This window comes from Lagenorhynchus albirostris, chromosome 10, assembly GCF_949774975.1.
Source record: "Lagenorhynchus albirostris chromosome 10, mLagAlb1.1, whole genome shotgun sequence".
Taxonomy (NCBI): domain Eukaryota; kingdom Metazoa; phylum Chordata; class Mammalia; order Artiodactyla; family Delphinidae; genus Lagenorhynchus; species Lagenorhynchus albirostris.
Genome location: NC_083104.1, coordinates 62241232 through 62269164, shown reverse-complemented (window position 1 = coordinate 62269164; position 27933 = coordinate 62241232).

Genomic DNA, 27933 nt, shown 5'->3' with positions numbered 1-27933 from the left:
GGTGTGAGGTGATACCTCATTGTAGTTTTGATTTGCATTTCTCTAATAATCATACTCTGGTTTATCTTCAGATTGTATACATTTTTCACCTTGTATTTACTGTTAATAAATGCAAATTTATTTGGACATATGAAGCTAATGGCTAGTGTATTCAACATCAGAGGTCTAGACTAGTAGTTCTTAAGACTGGCCACATGTTCAAGCAAGGGTCAGTAGCTAAGAATAAATGTAGAGGATTGGGTTACATAATCACTGGCATAGTGAAATTATCTTCAGAAGTTTGAAATTACCTTGAAGATTGCTAGAAGAACTGTTGTTCTTTAGAGGTTCCATTTACCCTAATGTTTGTCAAACAGTGGACCAGGTTGTACCACGTGTATTCCTTGTCCAACTGTATTAGTTAGGAGGAATGCTTTCAGCAAGGAGGAATTGAAAATCCAAATTTCTGTGGTTTAAACAAATAAGTTTCCCCTCTTCAAATAACAAGCATTTCAGGGACAGGGAGTGGTTGGTTGGTCTAGCTGGTTAACAATGATCTCAGAGACACAGATGCTAGTTTTCTCCTCCAACACTTTAAGCCTGTTAGCTTTTGTCTTCAAGCTTGTAGCCTCATGACCCAGGATCCTTAAATCAGCTTCAGGTGTCCATATTTAAGACAAGGTTGAGAAGCCCAGTCAACCTGCACCTGTACCATTTTATTAGAATACTTACATCCTATTGTCAAGGGTGGTTGGAAAAATTAATATTTAGCTGGGTGCATTGCTGTTTTTTAAAAAAAAAAACCTGAAATTTTGGCAGAAGTAAGAAAGTGGTATTGATACTAGTTAGGCAACCAATAGTGTCACACATACAATATCAAATTATTATTTATTCATGCAAACATGAATAAATACATTTTTTTAAATAAGTGAGACATCAGTAAGAGATATCAATTATCCATATTCATTATGAATTTAAAAGAAACTGATGAGGGGATAAAACTATGGCATGAATGAATTAGTGGTAAGCACTGAATCCATCTGAATAATAAATAAATATAAATAAATGAAATTATGGTTACTATGTTGATTACAAATGTTAAAATCTTTTGTAAAAAGCCTCAAAATGTCAAAAGATGATCAGTATTAATAGAATGGGGAAAACAATTACAAACCCAACCAATAAATATCAGGAGATTAGTAAAGTGGTAGAGGAAAAATGTAATTCACTGTTCTGTTAAGTTGAGAAACATAGCTTATGTGTTTAAGTAATTATTTTAAGAGAAGAAAAGTAAACACAAATAGAATTTTTAAAACAAGCTATGTACCTTCTAAATCACTGCAGGAGTTGAGGGGCTCAGATCAAGTTTTAAAGAAATGGATGAGAGTTTTTAAAAATAAAAAGAGAAAAAAACATCAAAGAAGCAGGCCAAAGCTTGACATAAAATTACAATACAGAAAGCCCATCTGTTATAACAATATATATATAGTAGGAAAATAGCGCATGAGAAAACTACTCAGCTTGACTCAAAAAAGAAAAGTTTATTGTATGTTATATGTAATATATATACCACACAGAAATTTAAATATGCAAACAGTAAAAGAACAAAGAAATACCAGACAAACCACACAAAATGAAAAATAATCTTAATAAAGTTATAGTTTATAATATATAATATGCAGTATTATATATAATATAAATATATATATTTATAATATATATACATATATACATACACATATATATAAAATATATGCTGCATATAAAAAGTATCAACTAGGATGAATCTATTTTATAATGACTCTGAAATGACTTTGCAAAAATCATAATAATCCTAAAATTTTATGTATTATTTGACATAACCCTGAAATATAGATTACAAACCTGCTGGAAATATAAGAAGAATTTAGCAAAAATCAATATTAATAAAATTGTTTTATCATTCTGTTCTTAGTTTTTAATGAACTAAGATAAAATTTCAGCAATATAAGGTAGTTCTGAATATTTTAATTGATGGCCCTAGTAGATATGTATCCTGGAAACAAAGACACATCTTGGGATACATGAAGCATGAATTTAAATTAGTCATAGGTATGGACATGTAAAACATAATATCAAAAAAACCTAGAAATAGACCATTTCACCACACCCTTATAATAGTAAAGTCAAAATAATAAAAATTAAGGAGGAAGTCTTCCAACTATTGGAAATTTAAATTTTTTCTTGAGAAAACTAGAATCAAAGATGAAAATAAGATGGCAATTGTGGTGTATATAGAAAAAACATAATCTTAAGAACATATATATCAAGCTTATGAGATAGAATGCAGAATTTCTTCAGAGGAAAAATGTGGTGCCATATATACTTTTATTACATGACAAGAAAAAAATAAAAATAAGTGCATTTGGCACTCAGCTAAGAAGGGAGAAAATAAATTTTAAAAAATATTTTTAAATCATAGGATTAAGGAAAAATAAGTAAAAGACAAAAGTTAATAAATTAGAACACAGAAAATTATAAACTAGATATGAGATGGAGACCCAAGATGAGAAAACCATTTCCTTCTTTCCTTATTGAAAGGAAGTATTCAAGTATATATAAAAATATTCAATTTGGTGAGATGTCATTTCTTGTTTCTATAGGTTGGAGAAGTTTTATAGAATTGTGAACATCCCATACGATTTTACAAAGCAATTCTCTGATAATATCACACGCTTCCAAACAAAGCATGTAGTCATCTCAAACTTCAGGAAATACCAAATCGTTCTCTCAGGGGAGATGTACTACTCCAGCTCGCTTTAGCTGTCATTGGGCCCTGTGATGCACATCCAGGGTGTCTGCAGGTCTGTCCCCATCAGACCATAATTGTTGCCTCTGCTCCGACATGGAACACTGACAGCAAGAAATAGCTCCATTCTGAGCAATCCCTGCTATCACTTAATGATGAACATGCTGAAGGGTAATTTTCCTTTACCAACCCGGCCTTCTGAATCTCCATTTGTAAATTGATAAAGAACTCTCTTCATGGATTTTGAACAACATATTTTTTATTCAATACCTTGGAATCTCTTGCCATCTTGCAAATGAATTGCAGCAAACAACATGAATGGCTAATTGGTAACGCTGGGAAAATGGCACTCCATCAAAGCAATTATGTGAGGGAAATGGAAATGTTTGCATGCTTTTGTTATTTGTGTTAAACATATTCCAGGGAAGATATCTGATATATGTCAACTAAACAATCATTACAGACTCCTCTTAGCAAAGTAAAGCCACGGAATACATCAGGTCATTAGAATTCTGACAGTGTGTTCAGTGTGATTTCTACATATAGAACATTCTACAAGGCACTTGCCATTCACATCACTATGAAGTCTCCTTATGTTCTGTATCAAGGGGTCCATACATGATGAAACAAAGAAACCTGGTCTCCAATTCCAAGCCTCCAGTCCCTACCTGGTAGATGGGCCTCTTTATTTAGAACACAAATCTAAACTTGTCCCCAAATGATGGCCCTATCACATGCTTGGTTGATTTCTTATGTATCCTTGGAAAAGCCACATTTTCCATCTGTGCAATATTGTCTCTTTTAGTAATAAGGGTTAATAATTATTGTCAGAACATGTACATTAATTTGTTTGTTGTTATGTGCAGGCAAATTCAGCTCTTTGAAGCTATTGTACTGCAAAGCTGTGCTCTATGGACAAGCACTTCTATGGATTAATATACATATTTACAGTAGTCTAATATGAAAAATTAAGACTATGTGGTATTCACGTTCTCAAGCTTGAGTTTTGTAAGGGATGTGGGGTTTATCATCATGGAGGAGAAAAACCGTTAAGGCTAAAGTTAGAAGTCTGAATTTAGTCTCAATTTCACCAATTAGCTCTGTGAACTTTTATGAACCATTTACTTGTCTGGGCCTCATATTCTTAAATATAGTATCAGGGTAATACTCCTAACTATTCTATATCACTTTTATATGTTGAGTTTTCTAAATTCTAGTAAGATGTTTGAAATTTTATGTATTATTTTTACTCTTGTTGCTCTTTTTTGAAAATTTTATTGAAGTATAGTTGATTTACAACATTGTGTTAATTTCTTCTGTACAGAAAGTGACTCAGTTATACATATATATATATATATACATATTCCTTTTCATATTCTTTTCCATTGTAGTTTGTCACAGAATATTGAACATAGTTCCTAGTGCTTTTATTGGTAATAGTTATAGGAATGGTTGATGGTACTGGCCTGGCCAAAATGTTCATTCGTTTTTATTTCAGTAAGATGGCTCTAGTAGCATTTAGTTGTGTTTAACTTCATAAAACAATTTTGTTAGATTGTAAGTGACTGCTGTTGTAACAGCATGCACTTAAAAAAAGACATCAAAATTGGTGAATTTTTGTGTAGCCATTTTAATGTTGAAGATGGAAGAAAAAGAGCAACATTTTTGGCATATTATGTTTATTGTTTCAAGAAAGGTAAAAACACAACTGAAGCACACACAAAAAAGATTTGTGCAGTGTATGGAGAAGGTGCTGTGACTGATTGAACATGTCAAACGTGGTTTGCGAAGTTTCGTGCCGGAGATTTCTCGCTGGACGATGCTCTACTGTTAGGTAGACCAGTTGAAGTTGATAGCAATCAAATCGAGACATTAATTGAGAACAATAAACGTTATACCACATGGGAGATAGCTGACATATAATATCCAAATCAAGTGTTGAAAATCACTTGCACCAGCTTGGTTATGTTAATCACTTTGATGTTTGGGTTCCACATAAGTTAGGTGAATAAAACATTCTTGACCGTATTTCCACATTCAATTCTCTACTTAAACGTTATGAAAATGTTCTGTTTTTTTAAAAAAAATGTAAGGGATGATGAAAAGTGGATACTGTGCAATGACGTGGAATGGAAGAGATCATGGGGCAGGCGAGATGAACAACCACCAACCACACCAAGGCCAGTCTTCATCCGAAGAAGGTGATGTTGTGTATATGGTGGGATTGGAAGGGAGTCCTCTATTATGAGCTCCTTCTGGAAAACCAAATGATTAATTCCAACAAGTACTGCTCCCAGTTAGACAAACTGAAATCAGCACTTGACAAAAAGTGTTCAGAATTAGTCAACAGAAAACACAAAATCTTCCATCAGGATAACGTAAGACCGCATGTTTCTTTGAAGACCAGGCAAAAACTGTTACAGCTTGGCTGGGAAGTTCTGACTCAACCTTCATATTCACCAGACATTGCAACTTCAGATTTCCATTTATTTCAATCTTTAGAAAATTCTCTTCATGGAAAATATTTCAGTTCCCTGCAAGACTGTAAAATGTGTCTGGAAGTGTTCTTTGCTCCAAAAGATAAAAAGTTTTGGGAAGATGGAGTTATGAAGTTGTCTGAAAAATGGCAGAAAGTAGTGGAACAAAAGGGTGAATATGTTGTTCAATAAAGTTCTTGGTGGAAAAGAAAAATGTGTCTTTATTTTTACTCAAAAATGAAGGTGGCACTTTTTGGCCAACCCAATAGAATGATGGCATTAAATATTTTGTTTTGTTCAAATACAAATATGTCATTAAAAAACAGCCTGCTCTGAACAACATATAACACTGAGGTTAATTTGATTTTAATACCAATGTCTTAAAATCTTTGTAATTCTTAGCTATAGAATTAAGAGTCTGACCAGTCTGCAAGAAAGCTTTCCAGCCTAGAAAAATGATTGATAAGTAGTAAAGCCCAGGGTTTTTATCAAGAGCCAGTGCTCTCCCTTAGTTGTTGGCTCTTTTCTCACCTGGGCTGGGGTGCTGGCCCTTGTGTGCAGTGGGGAGGGGAAGTGAAATGAAAGTGAGTTTCCTTCTCAGTGTTATGAATTGAATATTCCTTGAAGACTTACAAAGAGCAGGTGGAGATGGGTTGCCACTTAGGTTCTCTGGAGAGCGAACTGTGAGTTGCAGGTTAACTGAAAGATGTTTATCAAGTAGTGGCCTTAGGACCAATCCCTCTGGAGAGAAGGGAAAGGCAGCAGCAATGGGCAGAGGGAGAAACTGGGATTCAGCCTTAGTGGTAGCCTAAGAGACCACATAGAGAGGCTCTATAGCTATTGACCTTCCAGAGTTGTTAAGATTCAGGCAGAGTTGGCCTGACCTCTTTATGCAAGGATTGGTCCAACATTCTTTGTGGGCTGCCCTGGGAAGGGTGGGATGTTTCTGAAAGCAGCCAGCAGCTGAGGCAAGCCTGAAGGGACAGCCACTTAAGCATATCTGCCAGCAACTGGGACATTAAGACCCTCTTTGAAAGGAAATCTTGGCACATCACAAGGTTCACAACAAGCCCCACTAGCTACAGAGAAGAGGTAAGGGAGTTGAGAGAAAATAAAATTAATGAGTTTAATATTTATTATGTTCCAGGTGCTGGACTAGACATTGCCTTGGTTATCTCATTTAACTATTACTACTCTCTATGTGTTTAAGTGGTTACTTTATTTTACAGGTGAGAAAACCAAGTTTCAGAGAAGCTAAGTAGTCTGCCCCAATCCACATAGCAAAGAGGTGGCCAAAGAAAGGTTGCTTGAGTACAGGGCTCACGTCATTAACTAGTTCCCAATCCTGCCCTAGAGAAGAGACTAAGAATCCTAAGAATTCAGGATTCAAACCTAAATAGGATTCCTCCCAAAGTCATCCCTTCCCTTTTATCACAATAAAACTAAACATCCTATCTAATTATTTTTGACTTGGACACCATCTTTGAACAAAGAACAAACATTTAATGGTCAATCAGTTGAACATACATTCTGGAGTAGCTTTATTGTGTCTATTATAGTACAGAGAATTTCTAAAAATGCTAAAATAATAATAAGAAAAATGTTATGCAGTTACATCAGGATTTATACCTTGGTTTTTGGAGTAATTCAAGCAAAGTCTAATGGAAAAATAATGAGGAAGAGAACTGATTCAAGTACTCACAGTCCAAAAGTCAATTAACATTGCTGTCCTGTTGTTCACTGTTTAATACAGCACAAAATTTTCTAGTTCTGGGTGAAGTTATCTTTCATGAAATGCAAAGCTTCTTATCAGTTAAATCAAATGAGTTCCAAATTGCAAACTCCCAATATATTATGACTTTCATAATTAATCTTCAATAACACAAGGAAACGGGAGAGAAAATAATTCCATACGAAAGTTGAAGTCAGCTTCAGCAGCTCATAACAATTATCACTCTCAAAAGCTGGTGCAATGCCAGATAATATGTTATTTCAAAACTACAGTTACTTTTTCTATATATTTTATTTAAACTAATCATTGATCATATTAATAATTTCCACTGAGTCTGTTCTTTCAAACAGTCAAAGAAGGATTATTAACCCAAAGCTTCCAATTGATAGATTTAGAAACATATCCTTAAAACAAACAAAAATAAATAAAAATAGAAACACTCCTACAAATTTTTAATAAGGAAAAAGAATGTCTTTAATATTTCCTTGTCTACTTAATTCTTTTCTTGTCATAGCAATTCTACCACCCTGGAAATAGAGATGACACCAGTGCATTACCTGCCTTCATGCTAATAAAACGCAGCACTTTTCATGTTCATTGTACGAAATAGTGACACACTTTGCTGTACAAAATGGTTGTCTTTCTAGATAGTCAACTCTGATTAATGGAAATATAACTGAACTTGAAATTCAAAGACATGGGCTTTCGGTCTGACTATGCCACTTACGGGTTGTATGACATAACTTGATATGGCACCTCTGAGCTTCAATTTTCTTATTTTTAAAATGAATATGCAAAATAACTAAACCTCATGGGTGTTGGGAGGATAAATTTAGTTAATATGTGTGAAATAAACTTTGGAAACATTAAATACTAATGCCTATGCATAATATAAATCATGTTCCAATGGGAGATTGCCAGTTAATATGGCCAGTAAGAGTATATGAGGGAGAACCTTCAAGATGGTGGAGGACTAAGACATAGAGATCACCTTCCTCCCCACAGATACATCAAAAATACATCTACATTTGGAACAACTCTTACAGAACACCTACTGAATGCTGGTGGAAGTCTTCAGACTTCCACAAAGGCAAGAAAATCTCCACATAACTGGGTAGAGCAAAAGAAAAAGAAAAAAAATGAGACAAAAGAATAGGTACAGGACCTATGCCTCTGGAAGGGAGCTGTGAAGGAGGAAAAGTTTCTGCCCACTGGGAAACCTCCTCATTGGCAGGTACAGGGGGGAGATTTGGAGCCTCAGAGGGGAGTGCAGCAACAGGGGTGTGGAGGGCAAAGTGGAGAAGATCTCACACAGGGCATCAGTGCCTGCTGACTAGCACTCCTAGCCTGAGATGCTTGTCTGCCTACAGGGGCAGGTGGGGCTGGAAGCTAAGGCTCAGGCTTCGGAGGTCAGACCCCAGGGAGAGGACTGGGGTTGGCTGTGTGAAGATAGCCTGAGGGGGCTAGTGTGCCACAGCTGAGGGAGTTCGGGAAGAAGCCTGGGCCTGCCAGAGAGTCAAGGGACCACTGTTGCAGGATGTGCTAGGAGGGGAGTGCCCACCATAGGAGCTTCTTGCTCTATGCACTCACTGACAGCAGGGCACAACCTACACAAGCTCCAGAGATGGGTGTGAGCCACGGCTGTCTTCTCAGACACCAGAGGCAGGCACGAGAGCTACTGCTGCCGCTGCTGTCACCTAGGGTCCTGTGTGCAAGCACAGGTCACTGCCCACACCTTCCCAGGAAATTGTGAAGTTGGCCACTGCCGAGGGTCCTGCGATCCAGGGCCAACTCCCCAGGAGAATGCAGTGTGCACCTAAGGCTGTTGCAAATTCCCACGGGCCTCTGCCACCACAGTCACTCCCCGCACATCCCAATTTTGACTGCCACATCCCTCCCTCTCCCTGGCCTGAGTGAGCAAGTGAGCACTAATGAGTCACTGATTTTGCTCCCTCTTGCCTGGGCGGGGAACAGATGCTTGAGGGTAGCCCACATGTAAAGGTGGGGCCAAATCCAAAGCTGAACTCCAGGGGCAGTGCGACCAAAGAAGAGGAGTGGAAATCTCTCCGTGCAGCTGAAGGAGCAGTGGATTAAATCCCTGTAATCAACTTGGTAAACCCTGCATGTATGGAATATCTGAATAAACAGTGAGTCTTCCCACAACTGAAGCTGTGGACTTTGGGGGCAACTGTGGACTATGGGGGCAAGTACATGCAGGAGTCAGGCAAGATCAGAGTCTGAGCTGGCCCCACAATGCCCACAGCAGGTCCAGAGACTTACCTAGAAGTATTGGAGGACTTCCTGGGCAGGCAGGGATTGGCCTTGGCTCACTGGGGGGCAAGGACACTGACAGCTGAGGTCTCAGGAAATATTATTATTATTACTATTATTTCTGTTTTTGCTTAGTTCTGATGTTTTACTTTTTTTGTTATTCTTTTAATTTATTTACTTTTTATTTTGTTTTCTTTGTTATGTTTTTACTTTTACTTTTTTTTCTATTTCTACTTTACTTTTTTGTTATATTCTATTTTTCCAGTGTTTTTGTTTTTTACCTTGTTTTGCTTTTTATCTTCTTTTTAACAATATTTTATATTTTTCAGTTTTTACTTAACTGTTTCTTGTTTTGTGCTTTTCCCTTTTGTTTATTTCTTTCTTCTGTTTTTAACTTTTTTTATCATTTTTGTCTGTTTGTTTTATGCTTTCTTTGCCTTTTTCTTAATTTGCTTTCTGCTTTAGATTTGATTTTCGTTTTTTGTTTTGTGAGTTTAGTTTTTAGTACTTGTTTTCATTTTTGGGTTCAATTATTTGTTTGGCTGCTCTCTTTTGTTTTCTCTTTTTTTCTTCTTTTTTTTTTTGTATGTATGTTTCTTTGTGTGGTTTTATTTGTTTGTTTGTTTTTTGCGGTACACAGGTCTCTCACCACCGTGGCCCCTCCTGCTGCGGAGCACAGGCTCCGGATGTGCAGGCCCAGCGGCCATGGCCCACGGGCCCAGCTGCTCAATGGCATGTGGGATCCTCCTGGACCAGGGCACTAACCCATGCCCCCTGCATCAGCAGGTGGACTCCCAACCACTGTACCACCAGGAAAGCTCTCTTTGTGTGTTTTTATCTCTTTGGTTTTCCTTTTACCATTTGTCTTGGGTTTTGTTTCTCTGTTTGTTTTCCTTTTTTCCCTTTTCCTCCATGCTGTGTGGCTTGCAGGGTTTTGGTGCTCTGGCCAGACGTTGAGCCTGAGTATCAGAGGTGGGAGAGTTGAGTCCAGGACATTGGACCAACAGAGAATACCCGACCCCAGGGAATATTAATGAACAAGAGCTCTCCCAGAGGTCTCTGTCTCAACACTAAGACCCACCTCCACACAACAGCCAGCAAGCTCAAAGAGGGTCACCTCACACCAAAAAACTATCAAGACAGGAATGCAAACCTATCCATTAGCAAAGAGGCTGCATAAACTCATACTAAGCTCACAGACACCCCAAACACACCATTGGAAGCAGGACAAGATCCATCTCCATGCAACAGAACTTAGGCATCAGTCTCCCACACCAGGAAGCCTAGACAAGCCACTGGATCAAACTGACCAACTGGGGGCAGACACCAGAAGTAAGAGGAACTATGACCCCGCAGCCTGTGGAAAGGAGACCCCAAACACAGTAAGTTAGACAAAATGAGAAGACAGAGAAATATCTTGCAGATGAAGGAGCAAGATAAAAACCCATAAGACCAAACAAATGAAAAAGAAATAGGCAGTCTACCTGAAAAAGAATTCAGAGTAATGATAGTGAAGATGATCCAAAATCTCAGATATAGAATGGAGAAAATCTGATAAACTTTTAACAAGGACCTAGAAGAACTAAAAAGCAAACAAACAGTGATGAACAGCAAAATAACTGAAATTAATAATACTCTAGACGGAATCAATAGCAGAATAACTGAGGCAGAACAACGGATAAGTGACCAGGAAGATAGAATGGTGGAAATAACTGCTGCAGAGCAGAATAAAGAAAACAGAATGATAAGAATAGGGGACAGTCTCAGAGACCACTGAGACAACATTAAATTCAACAACATTTGAATTACAGGGGTCCCAGAAAAAGAAGAGAAAGACAAAGGGTCTGAGAAAATATTTAAAGAGATTATAGTCTAAAATTCTCTAATATGTGAAAAGAAATAGTCAAGTTCAGGAAGTGCAGAGAATCCCATGCAGGATAAACCCATGGAGACACATTCTGAGACGTATGTTAATCAAACTTTCAAAAATTAAATACAAAGCAAAAGCATTAAAAGAAGCAAGGGAAAAACAACGAATAACATACAAGAGAATCCCAATATTTTATCAGCTGATTTTTCAGCGAAACTGGGCAGGCCAGAACAGAGTGGAAGGACAGATTTAAAGTGATGAAAGGGAAAATACTACAACCAATATTACTCTACCCAGCAAGGATCTCATTCAGATTTGATGGAGAAATCAAAAGCTAAGCTAAATCAGCTCTACAACAAATGCTAAAGGAACTTCTCTAGTAGGAAACATAAGAGAAGAAAAAGACCTACAAAAACAAACCCCAAACAATTAAGAAAATGGCAATAGTAACATACATATCAATAATTACCTGAAAAGTAAATGGAATAAATGTTCCAACCAAAAGACACAGACTAGCTGAATGGATACAAAAAAAAAAATACACATATATGTGCTGTCTACAAGAGACCCACGTCAGATCTAGGGACACATACAGACTGAAAGTGAGGGGATGGAAAAAGATATTCCATGCAAATCAAAATCAAAAGAAAGCTGGAGTACCAATACACATATTGGATAAATTAGACTTTAAAATAAGGAATGTTAAAAAAACAAGGAAGGACACTACATAATGATCAAGGGATCAATCCCAGAAGAAGATATAACAATTATAAATATATATGCACCCAACATAGGAGCACGTCAATACATAAGGCAAATGCTAACAGCCATAAAAGGGAATCGACAGTAACACAATAATAGAGGAGGATTTTAACATCTCACTTACACCAATGAACATATCGTCCAGACAGAAAATTAATAAGGAAACACAAGCTTTATATGATACAATAACGAGATAGATTTAATTGATATTTATAGGATATTCCATCTGAAAACCACAGATTACACATTCTTCTCAAGTGCACATAGAACATTCTCCAAGAAAGATCACATCTTGTGTCACAAATCAAGCCTCAGTAAATTTAAAACAATTGAAATCATATCAAGCATCTTTTCTGACCACAACAATATGAAATTAGAAATCAATTACAAGAAAACAAAACTGGAAAAAACACAAACACATGGAGGCTAAACAACATGCTACTAAATAATCAAGAGATCCCTGAAGAAATCAAAGAGTAACTCAAAAAATACCTAGAGACAAATGACAATGAAAACACAATGATCTAAAACCTATGGGATGCAGCAAAAGCAGTTCTAAGAGGGAAGCTTATAGCAATACAGGCCTACCTCAAGAAACAAGAAAAATGACAAACAATCTAACCATACACCTAAAGGAACTAGAAATAGAAGAAAAAAACAAAACTCAAAGTTAGCAGAAGGAGAGAAATCATAAAAACCAGAGCAGAAATAAATGAAATAGAAATAAAGAAATAAATAGCAAAGATCATTAAAACTAAAAGCTTGTTCCTTGAGAAGATAAACAAAATTGATAAACCATTAGCCAGACTCATCAAGAAAAAGAAGGAGAGGACTCAAATCAATAAAATTAGAAATGAAAAAGGAAAAGTTACAAGAGATACCACAGAAATACAAAGCATCCTAAAAGACTACTACCAGCAACTCTATGCCAATAAAATGGACAACCTGGAGGAAATGGAAAATTCTTAGAAAGGTATAATCTTCCAAGACTAAACCAGGAAGAAATAGAAAATAAGAACAGACCAATCACAAGTAATGAAATTGAAACTGTGATTACAAATCTTCCAACAAACAAAAGTCAAGGACCAAATGGCTACACTGGTGAATTCTATCAAACATTTAGAGAAGAACTAACACCCATCCTTCTCAAACTCTTCCAAAAAATTGCAGAGGAAGGAACACTCTGAAACTCATTCTATGAGGCAACTGTCACCCTGATACCAAAACCAGACAAAGATACTACAAAAAAAGAAAATTACAGACCAATATCACTGATGAATATAGATGCAAAAATCCTCAACAGAATACTAGCAAACAGAATCCAATGACACATTAAAAGGATCATACATCATGATCAAGTGGGATTTATCCTAGGCAGGGATGCAAGGATCCTTCAATATATGCAAATCAATCAATGTGATACACCATATCAACAAACTGAAGAATAAAAACCATATGATCATCTCAATAGATGCAGAAAAAGCTTTTGACAAAATTCAACACACATTTATGATAAAAACTCTCCAGAAAGTTGGCATAGAGGGAACCTACCTCAACATAATAAAGTCCATATATGACACACCCTCAGCAAACATCATTCTCAATGGTGAAAAACTGAAATCATTTCCTCTAAGATCAGGAACAAGACAAGGATGTCCACTCTCACCACTGTTATTTAACATAGATTTGGAAGTCCTAGCCATGGCAATCATAGAAGAGAAACAAATAAAAGGAATACAAATTGGAAAAGAAGAAGTAAAATTGTCACTGTTTGCAGATAACATGATATTATACATAGATAATCTTAAATATGTCACCAGAAAACTACTAGAACTAATCAATGAATTTGGTGAAGTTGGAGGATACAAAATTAATACACAGAAATCTCTTGCATTCCTATACACTAATGAGGGAAAATCTTAAAGAGAAATTAAGGAAACACTCCCATTTACCACTGCAACAAAAAGAATAAAATACCTAGGAATAAACCTACCTAGGGAGACAAAAGACCTTTATCCAGAAAACTATAAGACACTGATGAAAGAAATTAAAGATGATACCAACAGATGGAGAGATATACCATGTTCTTGGACTGGAAGAGTCAATATTTGAAAATGACTATACTATCCAAAGCAATCTACGGATTCAGTGTAGTCCCTAACAAATTACCAAAGGCATTTTTTACAGAACTAGAACAAAAAAACTTAATTGTATGGAGATACAAAAGTCCCCAAAGAGCCAAAGCAGTCTTGAGGGAAAAAAATGGAGCTGGAGGAATCAGACTCCCTGACTTCACATTATACCACAAAGCTAAAGTAATCAAGACAATATGGTACTCTCACAAAAACAGAAATGTATATCATTGGAACAAGATAGAAAGCCCAGAGAGAAACCCATGCACCTATGGTCAACTAATCTATGACAAAGGAGGCAAGGTTATACAATGGAGAAAAGACAGTCTCTCCAGTAAGTGGTGCTGGCAAAACTGGAAAGCTACATGTAAAAGAATTAAATTAGAACACTCTCTAACACCATACACAAAAATAAACTCAAAACTTGTTAGAGACCTAAATGTAAGACTGTACACTATAAAACTCTTACAAGAAAACATAGGAAGAACACTTTTTGACATAAATCACAGCAAGATCTTTTTTGATCCACCTCCTAGAGTAATAGAAATAAAAACAAAAATAAACAAATGGGACCTAATGAAACTTAAAAGCTTTTGCACAGCAAAGGAAACCATAAACAAGACAAAAAGATAAGCCTCAGAATGGGAGAAAATATTTGTCAAAGAATCAATGGACAAAGGATTAATTTTCAAAATATATAAACAGCTCATGCAGCTCAATATTAAAAAACCAAACAACCCAATCCAAAAATGGGCAGAAGACCTAAATAGACTTTTCTCCAAAGAAGATATACATGACCAAGAAGCCCATGAAAAGCTGCTCAACATCACTAATTATTAGAGAAATGCAAATCAAAAATACAATGAGGTAACATCTCACGCCAGTTAGAATGGGCATCATCAGAAAATCTGCAAACAGCAAATGCAGGAGAGGGTGAGGATAAAAGGGAACCCTCTTGCACTGTTGGTGGGAATGCAAATTGATACAGCCACTATGGAGAACAGTATGGGGTTTCCTTAAAAACACTAAAAATGGGGGCTTCCCTAATGGCTCAGTGGTTGAGAGTCCACCTGCCGATGTGGGGGACATGGGTTCGTGCCCTGATCCGGGAGGATCCCACATGATGTGGAGCGGCAGGGCCCGTGGGCCATGGCCACTGAGCCTGCGTGGCTGGAGCCTGTGCTCCACAACGGGAGAGGCCACGACAGTGAGAGGCCTGCATACTGCAAAAAATAAATAAATAAAAAATAAAAATAATAATAAAAAAATGGAATTACCATATGACCCAGCAATCCCACTACTGGACATATACCCAGAGAAAAACAATTCAAAAAGACACATGCACCCCAATGTTCATTGTAGCACTATTTACAATAGTCAGGTCATGGAATCAACCTAAATGCCCATCAACAGACAAATGGATAATGAAGATGTGGTACATATATACAATGGAATATTACTCAGCCATAAAATCGAATGAAATTGGGTCATTTGTAGAGACGTGTATGCATCTAGAGGCTGTCATACAGAGTGAAGTAAGTCAGAAAGAGAAAAACAAATATTGTATATTAACACATATGTGTGGAACCTAGAAAAATGGAACAGATGAACTGGTTTGCAGGGCTGAAATTGAGACACAGATGTAGAGAAAAAACATGTGGACACCAAGGTTGGAAAGTGGCAGGGCATGGGAGTGGTGGTGTGATGAATGGGAGATTGGGATTGACATGTATACCCAGATGTGTATAAAATGGATGACTAATAAGAATCTGCTGTATAAAAAAATAAATAAAAGAAGAAAATTCCCTAAAGATCACTAAATAAATAAATAAAGAAAAACCAAATGACCCAATCCAAAAATGGGCAAAAGGCCTAAATAGACATTTCTCTAAAGAAGACGTAGAGATGGCCAACAAACACATGAAAAGATGCTCAACATCACTAATTATTAGAGAAATGCAAATCAAAACCACAATGAGGTATCATGTCACACAGGTCAGAATGGCCATCATCAAAAAATCTATAAACAATAAATGCAGGAGAGGGTGTGGAGAAAAGGTAACCCTCTTGTACTGTTGGTGGGAACGTAAATTGGTGCAGCCACTATGGAACACAGTATAGAGGTTCCTTAAAAAACTGAAAGTAGAATTATCCTATGACCCAGGAATCCCACTCCTGAGCATATACCCAGAGAAAACCATAATTCAAGAAGACACATGCACGCCGATGTTCATTGCAGCACTATTACAACAGCCCGGTCATGGAAGCAATTAAATGTCCATCGACAGATGAATCGACAAAGAAGATGTGGTACATATATACAACGAACTATTAGCCATATAAAGAAGCAAAAATGGGTCATTTATAGAGATGTGGATGGACCTAGAGACTGTCATACAGAGTGAGGTAAGTCAGAAAGAGAAAAATAAATATTGTATATTAATGCATATATGTGGAGTCTAAAAAATGGTACAGATGAACCAATTTGCAAGGCAGAAATAGAGACACAACCATAGAGAATCAAAATATGGACACCAAGGGGGAAATGGGGGGGCAGGGCGGTGGGATGAATTGGGAGATTGGGATTGATATATATACACTAATATGTATAAAATAGATAACTGATGAGAAACTGTTGTATAGCATGGGGAGCTCAACTTCACTTAATTTTAGAGTAGAAACTAACACAACTAACACAACTAACACATTTATATTAGTCCTCTTGTTTTAAAAGTTGTTGACATGTCTTCATTCTTTGATCTAGGTATGGCTTAATATTTAGAATTCCAAGATAAAACAATAATCATGACACATCATATGTATATATATGTTTTTCCCTCTTTTTGTATAGTGATATATATGTGTATATCACCATAAAATTCACAAAATGCAAGGCAAAGATTTGTTTCTCAACACAAAACTCATAAAAAAAATCTGCTGCACTGAACCCTCAGGAATGAATTCTTGGACAATATAATTGTCAGTTTCTTTCCATCCAGACACTTTATTCCCACTTAATTTGTTATTTCAAATATGTTATGAATTGGGAAATTAGAAAGGTAAGCTTGATGAAATTTTTGGTAAAACAAGGGTAAATATGTTCTGAATGCTGATCCTAGGAACTATCTTATGAATAGAATATGAACTATAGGATATGTATATCCTAGGAACTATGAAATACACTTGTATGTAAGATATCTATTGTCTGCACAGAGGGATTTCAGGACTATTTTCAGATTACCCAGATAGCCTCTGTGTTGTTTTATTTTGCTAGGGAACAAACACAATTTGCACGTATATATTTGATTGTACCTGGTTTTTTTTAGCATTGTGTTGCCCTTTAAGTCATTTTTTTCAGGCATATAGGAAAACCAGTATTGTGGTTATAGCTCAATTTCATTTTGTTTCTCATTCTATACTGTTCAGTCACAATTTGAGGAGGGACTATTATGCATAATCCTGTCCTATTACTCACAATCCTGCAAAATAAGATTTTTTTTCTTTCTATAAATAAGAAAACTGAAGTTCAGAGATTTCCCCAAAAGGATACAGCTTGGAAGTGGCAGTGTTGGGATTCATGTTCTGCTCTGTCCAGCCCTAAGCTCACATTCTTCTCTGGATTCAGCCCCATACTGTGTAAACAGCATCTCTGAATGTAGAGGGTGTGCTATAGCCTTTGCTCAGTCTCCACTAACAGGACATCTCTAAGGAAATCTTCAGGGAGATGCTTAGGGAGATGCTTAAAGATATGCATCTCTAAATTTTCCCTTTAAGGAGAAGGAAGGGAGGATAGAATGTCCCACATGGTGACCAAACACCAGACCTGGAGTTGTATGTTCCTACTGGAAATAACTCAGGAAACTCAGAATAAGAGCAACAGAAGTTGGCTGGATAACAGGGATCAAATGCTGGAGATGCAAATTATAAATAATAGGTCCTGGTTCTAAAAACAGGAATCAAGCTGTTGGCTCAGGGTCAAGACAATGAAACTGTTAAAGAGGTTGGATTAGGGTGGATCTAGTCAGTGACTTAGGGTCTGGAGCTGTTATCAGGAAAGTCATGTTTGTCTGCTACTGGCGGTGAGATTTTTGAGCAAAGAGATTATGTCTCATGTTTCCAATGCTTTGATAGCAACCACAGCTATGTCTTGTTTGCTAATTAAGCTATGTCTTGTTTGTACTTAAGAGAACCAGGGGATTGGGCTGGTCTGCAAGCAAGCAGCAAAAGTCTCCTTGGCTTAAAGCACCAGTGGCAGAGTAGAGGTGAGGGAGGGTCTGGGCAGGGGTGGGGTGGGGTGAGAGTTCACAGCTACCTTCTCATTTTATTCCATCAGGCTCAGAGGAATTAGCGAGGACTCTGATCAGAGTGACACTGACATTAGCCAACATACCAACACTTGGTAGCTTTGATCAGATGTTTAAAACGTTCCTTATTCCATCATAGTTGATTTCTCAGTGAATACTGATTTTATTTTGTTTGCTTCTGTTTTGTTTTGTTTGTTCTTAATGGGCAAATACAGCAATTTGATGACAAGAGGCACTGCAAACACTTGACTGTACTTGCAGTAGAAAAAGCAAGTGGTCAGCTTTTTTCTCACATCAGTATTGATATTCTGGGCTCTGACTTCTATTTTGCAAAGATTGTTACAGTCATTTTTCTTTTCTCAGCTCAGCCCTGGAGGCACAGACCTTTTATGACATGTACAACTCTATGGGATGGTAAGAAATAAATGCTTCTTCATGGGGAGGTCATTCTGTTATGGTTCTAACACACTACTTTTCTTAAAGTAATTGACAGAGATTTGGAATTATGTATTAACAAATGTTTGAGAGCTAACACGTGATCAGGTGGTTTAAGACATATTTCTGTTGCTTCATTTGGTCAGACATTGTGATGCCAAACTTTGTTGGTCTGGTTGGAGTTTGGTTTCTAGTTGAAATCAAAGAGCACCCACACCATAAACCAATTCCTCACATCCCTCTGACGAAGTGGAAGCAGTGAGGAATATGTCTTGTGGTGGCACAGTTTTGCAAGATGTCCAACTTGTAAGACCCTATTTTTGATAGCATGTGTTGCTGGTTCATAATGGTCAAAAAAAATTCTCTTTGTTAAAGCACAACTATTGTAATTTATACGCACAGTTTCCTGTCAACTAGGAGGAAAACAGAATTGCACCAGTTTGCAAATTTTGAGGCTTTCTACACTGAGTTTTAAAATAATGGTATTTTAAAGGAAAGGAATGGGAGTTTGGGATTAGCAGATGCAAACTTTATATATAGAATCAATAAACAACACGGTCCTACTGTATAGCACAATATTGCTATATTCAATATCCTGTGACAAACCATAATGGAAGAGAAGATGAAAAAGAAAAAGAATATATATATATATATATATATATATATATATATACACACACACACATGTATAACTAAGTCACTTTGCTGTACAGAAGAAATTAACACAACATTGTAAATCAACTAAAAAATGAAAATAAAATAATGGTATTTTATAAGGAGGAAACTGGGTGCTTCTTTATTTTACTGAATGAGTCACTATGGTGTTGCCTTGACTGTGCCCCTAAGACACAGTGATGCTATAAACCAGAATCATCATAATTTTACCTTAGTTAATTTTTATAGGCTTTAAAAATAATTTCTCTTAATTTTTGTATTATTTTTCTTTTAAAACTATACTGTTTTCTATATAACATGTGTTCCATATTTTTAAATGCTAAGAATGCCCTGGAAATAAAGCAAAATAAGCTTTCTCTAAGATATTGTGCTAACCTGAAAACTTTGTCTAAATTTACAAAACGGAATGCTGTTTTTCCCCCAAATCAACCCTATTCTTCTGATGAAAAAGTGAACCTGGAAAGATTTTGTTCTATGATTTTAATATTAGTGCCAAGGAATATTTATGTGAGAGGACAATAAAAAAGTGGTGAATATTGACATGAGACTAAGTCAAGGTATCAACTGGCTTCATCCTCATTTTGGAGATTTGATTAGGCAAAGTTCCACCTACAGTCTTCCTCAGGCTCTGGCAGAATTTATTTCCTGTTGCTGTATGACTGAGATCCCACTGTCTTACTGGCTGGCTACTGAAACCATATACAAGCCCACATGTCCCTGTCTTTTGTAGCAAGAGGCTTGGCTTAAGTCTCTTAGGCTTCCCCTGATTCTCAAAATACTAGCTCCAAATAATAGCTGTTGGGCCAGCAACTTGTAACAATTTAGACTATAAATCTGCTGCATAGCAGAATCACCAAATTCCCAGTTCCCTGAAAGATGTAGATAAAGGTCTGACACACAGGATTCCTGAGTTGTTTTTATAGGAAGCAGAGACCCACCAGATGAAAACTGCTGACCACAAGCATGTCACCCTCAGACCAGTTGAAACCAGAAGGTGGATGATGCTGGAAATTTCACCTTGATGCCAATCAATTTGAGAATTGAGCACAAGCAGATCACACACCCTGCAGCCCCTCCCTCACTCTGCCTTTAAAACCCCTTTCCTGAAAGCCCTTGGGGAGTTTGGGTCTTTTGAACTTGAACTACCTGTTCTCTTTGCTTGGTGCCCTGCAATAAATGCTGTACTTTCCTTCACCACAGCCTGGTGTCAGAAGATTGGCTTTACTGTAAATGGGTACCAGGGATTACTCTCCTTACCCAGAGGGTGCTCTCAGGTCCTTGCCATGTTGCTTTCTTTGTTCTGTGGCAGTTTGCTCTTCTGAGACAAACAGGGCAGTAATTCATGCTCTGAATTACTTGTTTCAAGAAGGACCCTCTCCCTTTTAAGGGATCACCTGATTAGCTCAAGCCCATCCAGGATGATCTCCATTTTGATTAACTCAAATTCTTTTACAGCTGCAAAAGTCTCCTGGTCTTTGTTGTATGGTGTGATCTAATTGTGGGAGTGAAATGCATTCTATTCATACTCCTGTCCTCACCCAAGGAAAGAGGATAATACATAGTGTGGACATTAAGGGCTGGGGACCATGGAGGCCATCTCAGACTTCTGCTACCACCACAGCTTCTTTAACTTAACTCATTGTTCTGACAAGAGCAGCAAATTCTGTTAATTTGTGTGCTTGAAGTACAGAAGAATTTCTCCTAGAGACCAGGACTGTTATTTTAAAACTGAAGTAAATATGTGTGAGAAAGGGGAAATCAGAATGGCACTGAGAATATTTATCCTTCTGCTTCTGGCCACCTGCCTGACAAATCCTCAGTCCCCCCATGAAAAAAGACACCTAAAAATGCAGGGTATTTAAAAATATCTCTAATGTATCAATGAGCTAGAAATTTAGTAAGAAACACAGAAAGGGCAAAGCTAAATGAAAATAGACATCCAAGATATTGGTGTTTTCTTGAGGATGGTGTTGAACCTAGGGGCTTCAGGGAGAAAAGACAGTGCCCAGCTGCCGGAGATGTCAGGTCTAGTAAGAAACTTTTCCCAGAAAGCTGGGATCCCTCCATGGAACAGGGCTAGTCTCTGCAAGTTAGAGTGAAATAGAATGAAACAGCCCACTCTGGGGGGCCACCAGGAAAATTGTCTATCATGAGAGGAAGTGCACAAAAATTTAGAATATTCGTTAAATGGTCCTCAGGCAGGTTTGTAGTCCAAATTCATCTTAGCTTGGTATATTGAAAATATCTCAAATTAAAAACCTGAGGGAGGGAGGGATAAATTAGGAGTATGGTGTAACAGATACACACCACTGTGTGTAAAATAAAGAACAAGGATTTACTGTATACCACTGGGAACTATATTCAATATCTTATAATAACATATATTGGAAATAATCTGAAAAAATATATATGTATATATAACTGAATCATTTTGCTGTCCACCTGAAACTATAACGACATTGTAAATCAACTCTACTTCAATAAATTAAAAAAATAATAATACTAGAAAAAATTCTGTAGTAACCCCAGGCGCATGGTAGGAACAAATACAGACCTTTACTTCCACAAGTAACTCATCTTCACATAGGACTCCAAGTGTTTTACATAATAAGTTTCCCCAAAATATAACTTTATCATCACAAGTCCCTCTTTCTTTCTCTCTCTCTCTCTCTCTCTCTCACACACACACACACACACCAGGAAACAAGGCATCATGAAGGAGGGTAAGCAGAAAAAAAAATACAAAATGAAATCAGAGATTCTGGCCAGCTCTATACCAGCAGTAATTGAAACAAAAAACATATAGTTTGGGAGGAAATAATCATAACTCTCATTATTTTGAATGAAATGATTTTCCATAAAAAATACCCCAAAGAAAATACAGAATTTTCAGCATCTATGGGAGAGTATAACAAGTTTGCTGAATATGTTCTACAAAAAGTAACTGATTTTTTCTACCTAAACAACACACAGGTAGAAAATATAATCATAAAAGCATACTATTTACATTACCTTGAAAATATAAACTAGGAATGAATAAAAATTTTTTTCAAGACTTTCATGAAGAAAACTTGACTAAAAGACATCGAAGAAGTCCAATAATGGAGAGATACAACACCTTCACACATTCAAAACCAATGCTGAAAGATCTCAGTCCTTCCTACAGATTCAATGAGTTTTGAAATAAAAAGCCTAACATACTTAGAATTTTTAATGCTATGTTAATGAGGACTGAAATGCATGTGTGCAGAGATACAGAAAGTTGTAAAACAGACTGGGGAGTCTCAAAACAGTGCTCTAAATGTATAGAAACTTGGTTTATGACAGAACTATGCTACAGATCAGTGATGAAAATATTTATATCAGATAAAAAAATAAATTAATCCCCACCTACTTCTCCAAAATAAGTTAAAGATGGACTAAAACGTAAATGGGAAAGGCAAACTATAAAACTTTTAGAAGGCATATAGGAGAATAATAATTCACTACAGGAAAAATATCTTAAGCAAGATATAAAGATATAAACCAAAATGAAAATGATTGATAAATTAAAATTTTAAAACTTTTGCTCATTAAAACACGCGAAAGAGAATAAGTCAACCAACATACTGGGACAAGAGTGTTACAATGCAAATAATTTACGAGGATTGTTATCTGGGATAAACAAAGAACTCCTATAAATCAATAAGAAAAAGATAACTAATTAAAGTGGGCAAAATATTTGGTTGGATACTACATACAAGAAGCAGCTGTGGTAGATAAACATGGAAGATTATTAAACTCCTTGGTAACTAAAGAAATACAAACTAAAAAGCATACCTACATGATTACCAATATTAAAAACTATGATAATGTCAAGTGTTGGCAAAGATTAGGAACAAGAACACTTGTGCTTTGCCACTTGGGGTGTAAGTTGGAAAATAATTAGCCATTTTCTATTAAAGATTATGCTCATGCCATCTAAAGTAGATTTTCTATTCCTAAATATACACTCAGAGCATTTCTTCCCAACATGTTTCAAATTATGACACATTTACAATGAAAATATACATTTGGTCTATAGTAATGTAAAGTTTAGAGATCCTGAGAGCATTTATAATGAGATTTTGATTTGTAAAAGTTTATTAGATTCTCCTTTTTTGCATATAATCAATATTTTTAAAGTAAAATAAAAAATATTTTCAAATAAATTTAATATTAAATTTATCTAAAACTTCCAAATCATGTGTTTTCAGAATATTTATGGCAACTTTGAATTCGTTTCCATGAACGTAACTTTATCCACCCTATACTTGCAGTTGCTCTGTGCAATTCTTGATCCTGCCTCTTGCATAATGAATTCTTCACATTGTCAAAAATCAGCATCAACAAAGAACTTTGTTCATGCCAATATGTAATACAAGTTAAAATTAGTTTCTTAAGCCAATAAACATGTACACCAGTTGAAACGATGTTTACAGTAAAAAACGCAACTTCCTTTTGTCCCAGTGGCAAAGTTGCACATTCTGGCAATAATGTGAACATAATTTTAATTTGGTTGATCTTTTTCATATCAACTGTAATGACTAATTTTGTGTGTTCACTTGGCCGGGCCATAAGGTACCCAGATAATAGGTCAAACATTATTATGGGATTGTCTGTGATGATGTTTTTTGGATGAGATTAACATTTGAATCTGAGACTGAGGAAAGCAGATTGCCCTTCGTAACTTGATTGGGCCCCATTCAATTAGCTGAAGACCTGAATAGAACAAAAAGGCTGACTCTTCCCTGAGTTAGAGAGAATTCCACTTACCTGACTGCTTTGAGCTGGGATGTCAGTCTTTTCCTGCCCTTCAGACTTGACCTGAAACATCATCTCTTCTTGGGTCATGAGTGTACCAGCTTTTAGCCTGGAACTTGCACAATAATTCTCCTGGTTCTCAGGCCTTCAAATTGAACTGAGACTACACCACCAGCTCTCCTGGGTCTTCTGGTTGCTGACTGCAGATCTTGAAATTTCTCAGCCTCCAAGGAATTGTGTGAGATAATTCCTTACAATAAATCATAGATATATATATATATATATAGTATTAGTTCTGTTTTTCTAGAGAACTCTTACTAATACATCAACTATTTCAAAATAATGCAGAAGCCCCAGTTTCAGAAAGCCAATTGTAACAAGCCTTTTTGTTAGTAAAAGGGCACATCAGCCATAAATGAACAGGATTATCTGATATATTTGAAGACGGGGACTCAAGGACACCACCTGGAATCCCTGACTCCCAAATCTTAACCAGTCTCATCTAATCTGAAAGCTGTTCTCCTTGACCACTTGGAACTGAACTCCAAACAACTTCCAGGGCCCATTATCTATAGGACAATGACTCACTCTGCAGTCAGCTTTTACAGTCAGTATCCAGGTGACAGAGGACATTGTGATGAAACACAGAGCATCTGAGGGCTCTGGTCACCATCTAAGGAGAATGAGAGGGAGGCAGCTAGTGTTTGAAGAAACCTGCCCGGGGTGCCAGCCAACCTAGATTTCCCTAGGGAACCTCAGAATGAAGTCAACCAATATTTTGTAGCACAATTTATAATCTAAATGGCATGACTCTTGAAAAGCTCTATCATAGAGAAATTCCTTCGCACGTGCATCAGGCACATATACAAAAAAATGTTCATGGAAGCACTATTTGTAAAAGCAAAATACACAGGAAATAAACCAAATGTCCAACAAAGGTAAAAATGTCAGACAATGGAATACTTTATCCCATTTGAAATGAATGAATTATAGCCACTTGCAACAGCATAGATGAAGTGCATAGTGCAGAACAAAGGGACAAGTTGCAGAAGGCTATATACAAACTAAACATATTACAGGTATTTATTTGTATTTGAATAATACAATACACATATTACACATTATACAGTACAAGTAAATAACTAGGAACAAGTACAAATACATACAAGTATAAAGAAAACGAAGGAAATAGTAGACACAGAATTTCATGATGATTATTCCATCTGAGAGAGAATGGGATTCAAATGGAATCAGGATGTGACACAAAAGTTAATGGTAATGACTTTGAAGTTAATGCTGTTTCTTTATTTCCTTAAAATCGATAGTGGATACTCAGGTGATCATTGTATCACCATTATTTATGTCTCTATGTATTTTATATTATTTTGTACTTATGTTTTGATAAAAATAAAACAATGAAAAATATAGCCTTGATTTTTAAATCAAACTTATACTCAGTAAGAAAACAATTATGCAAATAAATGCATTCATTATATTTAAAATTTCTACTATAATAATTATATTTTAAGAAATGAATCCTAAAATGTTTCAAAAGAGAAAATACATTGTACATCCTTGGATAGGCAATATGAGACTGGATTTTAGTATAAAACTGACAGAATGACCTGACCAGGAAAGAAGCATCTTTGAATTTGAACACCCAGATATAAGGAACATAGACAATATGAAAATTTTAAATGCTTAGCAAAATAAAGGGGTAAAAAAAATTAAATTGTAACATTACAAGAAAAAAAGTCAGATTCTTTGAGAGTTGTATGATGTGAATTTGTCGAGGGTTTGGTTGAGACTTTGTTAAGAAAACAATTAAAATGCTGATAGTAAAGTGAATAATTACATAATTAGTTAACTTTCTTTACTATAAAGTTCTTTTGTCAAGAATTTTGCTACATGTTAAAGGAGATTTGGAGAATCTTTCAAGCTGCTGAGGGAATCAAAAGATTCCACATCTCAGCAGGGAAATGCATTTATTAACATTTCCACCAATATCAGCTTTAAAAAGTGCACAGTATTGCCTCTGTTGGTATTTTGGGAATCCCTCTCAAGTAGGTTAAATTTGATAAAGTAATTGGGCCGTCACTGGTACATATAGTGGTAAGAAACTAGGTTCTTGTGATATTGTGACACCAATACATATCTCCAAGATGCTAACTCTGAGGTGCAAGGTTAGCTCTTTTCAACTAATTATGGTTGTCTAATACTCAATAATTACTGCTACCAAGTTAGGTGCTTTACATATATCACTTACTTTACTTCTACAATACAATGGGCAGGTATCATTCTCATTTTACAGATAAGGAGACAGACAATGGGAAGTTAAGGAAATTGCCCAGATCAATGGAAAGAGATGGAGCCAAACTCATATTCACTGTAGGTTTCTTGAAGATACATATGTGTCTGACTACTTCTGACAGAAACAAAATTTTGACTGAGTTGTACTTGATCATATTTTTTACCTCTATTAGAGAAATATGACCCCTGTGGATTTCTTGAAAAATGATAATAACCACAAAGTTTTGGTAGGTTTTAATATTTTCCTTCAGTTCCCTTTGTCTGGTAATTAACACAATCACCCACCCATAGTAGCCTGTTTGGACACTGAGAGTTTTGTCATTATTCACTCTCACTGTCCTTCCTTTTTCTTTTTTTCTTTTTTATTGGAGTATAATTGCTTTACACTGTTGTGTGATTTACTGCTGTACAACGAAGTGAATCAACTGTATGCATACATATATCCCCTCCCTCTTGAGCCTCCCTCCCACCCTCCATCGCACCCCTCCAGGTTGTCACAGAGCACCAACCTGAGCTTCCTGTGCTTTATAGCATGTCACGCTAGCTATCAATTATACACATGGAAGTGTACATATATTAATCCTAATCTCCCAATTCCTCCCACCCTCCCCTTCCCACCCTGGGTCCACATGTCAATTCTCTATGTCTACTCTCTATTCCTGCCCTGCAAATAGGTTTTTTTGTACCATTTTTCTAGATTCCACATATGTGCATTAATATATGATATTTGTTTTTAACTTTCTGGCTTACTTCACTCTGTATGACAGACTCAAGGTTCATTCACATCTCTACAAATGACTGAATTTCATTCATTTTTATGGCTGAGTAATATTCCATTATAAATATGTACCACATCTTCTTTATCCATTCATCTGTCATTGGACATTTAGGTTGTTTCCATGTCCTGGCTATTGTAAATAGTGTTGCAATGAACACTGAGGTACATGTGTTCTTTTGAATTATGGTTTTCTCAGGGTATATGCCCAGGAGTGGGGTTGTTGGGTCGTATGGTAGTTCTATTTTTAGTTTTTATAAGGAATCTCCATAATGTTCTCCACAGTGGCTGTATCAATTTACATTCCCACCAACAGTGCAAAACGATACCCTTTTCTCCATACCCTCTCCAGCTCTTATCGTTTGTAGATTTTTTTATTTTTTATTTTTTTGCAGTATGCAGGCCTCTCACTGTTGTGGCCTCTTCCATTGTGGAGCACAGGCTCTGGATGCACAGGCTCAGCAGCCACGGCTCACGGGCCTAGCTGCTCCATGGCACATGGGATCTTTTCAGACCGGGGCATGAACCCGGGTCCCCTGCATCGGCAGGCGGACTCTCAACCACTGCACCACAAGGGAAGCCCCTGTTTGTAGATTTTTTGATGATGTCCATTCTGCTTGGTGTGAGATGATACCTCATTG